The 1,742-nt window shown below is 48.5% G+C and overlaps 1 pseudogene; it reads left to right on the top strand.

Annotated features, from left to right (window-relative positions):
* The first annotated feature begins 225 nt into the window (after window positions 1–225).
* Window positions 226–1,468, top strand: LOC103790381 (serine/threonine-protein kinase 24 pseudogene; annotated as a pseudogene).
* Window positions 1,469–1,742: the final 274 nt, after the last annotated feature.

Below are 1,742 nucleotides of genomic sequence, written 5' to 3'. Positions count from 1 at the left end.
GGCAGGTCGCGCAAGCCCTCGCGGACCCCGCAGCCCCTTCCCCGCTCGGTGCATGGAGATGTGAACAGTGCCAGCTGCTGAACCGGGACCGGCTGGGACTGGGATGGCCTCGGGCTCTGGCTGGCCCTGCCGCCTGAGGGCTGCACATAGCCAGGCCATCGCGTTCCAGGAAGTGGCCTTCCTGAGCACCAAGGCTTACTCCCCAGTGCAGTCCCACCTCCCGGAATGCAGAACCTAAAGGCAGATCCAGAAGAGATTTTTACAAAAGTAGAGAAAATTGCGAAGGGCTCTTTTGGCAAGTTGTTCAAAGGCATTGACAACTGGACTCAGAAAGTGGTTGCCATAAAAATCGCTGATCTGGAAGAAGCTGAAGATGAGATAGAGGACATTCAACAAGAAATCGCAGTGCTGAGTCAGTGTGACAGTCCACACGTAACCAAATATTATGGATCCTATCTAAAGAATGCAAAATTATAGATAATAATGGAATATCTTGGTGGAGGCTTGGCACTAAATCTATTAGAACCTGGCCCATTAGATGAAACCCAGATCAGTTCTATATTAAGATATTAAGAGATATACTGAAAGGACTTTGATTATCTCCATTCGGAGAAGAAAATCCACAGATTTTTTTCTGTCTGAGCACGGCGAGGTGAAGCTGGCGGACTTTGGCGTGGCCAGCCAATTGACGGACACCCAGATCAAAAGGAACACCTCCATGGGCACCCCGTTCTGGATGGCACCCAAGGTCATCAAACAGTCGGCCTATGAAGACATCTGGTCCCTGGGCATACAGCTAATGAACTTGCAAAAGGAGAACCACCTCATTCCGAGCTGCGCCCCATGAAAATTTTATTCCTCATTCCAAAGAACAACCCAGCAGCGTTGGGAGGAAACTGCACAAACCCCTCAAGGAGTTTGTGGAGGCCTATTTATTATATAAGGAAACGAGCTTTAAACCCACTGCTAAGGAGTTATTGAAGCAAAAGTTTAACTACGAAATGCAACGAAAACTTCCTACTTGACCGAGCTCATCGACAGGTACAAGAGATGGAAGGCCGAGCAGGGCCACGGAAACTCGAGCTCCGAGGATTCCCACACGGAAACAGATGGCCAAGCCTTAGGCGGCAGCGATTCTGATAACCGGGCCTTCACAATCCGAGAAAAAGATCCCAAGAATCTGGAGAATGGAGCTCTTCAGCCATCGGACTTAGACAGAAATAAGATGAAAGACATCCCAAAGAGGCCTTTCTCTCTTGTGTTTATTTACAATTATTTCTCCTGTGTTTGCAGAGTTGAAGGAAAAGAGCCAGGCGTGCAGAGGGAACTTGGGATCCATTGAAAAGCTGCGAGGGGCCATCTACCTGGCGGAGGAAGCGTGCCCCGGCATCACAGACACCATAGGACCCAGCTAGTGCAGCGGCTCCAGAAATATTCGCTAAGTGGTGGAGGAACTTCATCCCACTGAAATTCCTTTGGCATTTGGAGTTTTGTTTTTCCTTTTTTTTTTTCTTCATCCTCCTCCTTTGTTAAAGTCAATGAGAGCCTTCACTGACTCCACTGAGATGTGCCACTGGAGACCACCCCAACGTGGGCGCCTGTCCCGGGACACATACAGTCCTCACTGTGCCGCAGCCAGATGATGTCTCTCAGATGAATGGGGAGGGTCAGCTCTTTCCAGCAATGATTTTATTATATTACTTTTGTTTTTAATTTTAACCATAGTGCGAATATTCAAGGAA

Source organism: Callithrix jacchus, chromosome X (genome assembly GCF_049354715.1).
Source record: "Callithrix jacchus isolate 240 chromosome X, calJac240_pri, whole genome shotgun sequence".
Taxonomy (NCBI): domain Eukaryota; kingdom Metazoa; phylum Chordata; class Mammalia; order Primates; family Cebidae; genus Callithrix; species Callithrix jacchus.
The sequence above is the reverse complement of the archived record's forward strand: the minus strand, read 5'-3'. Positions and strand labels throughout refer to the sequence as shown.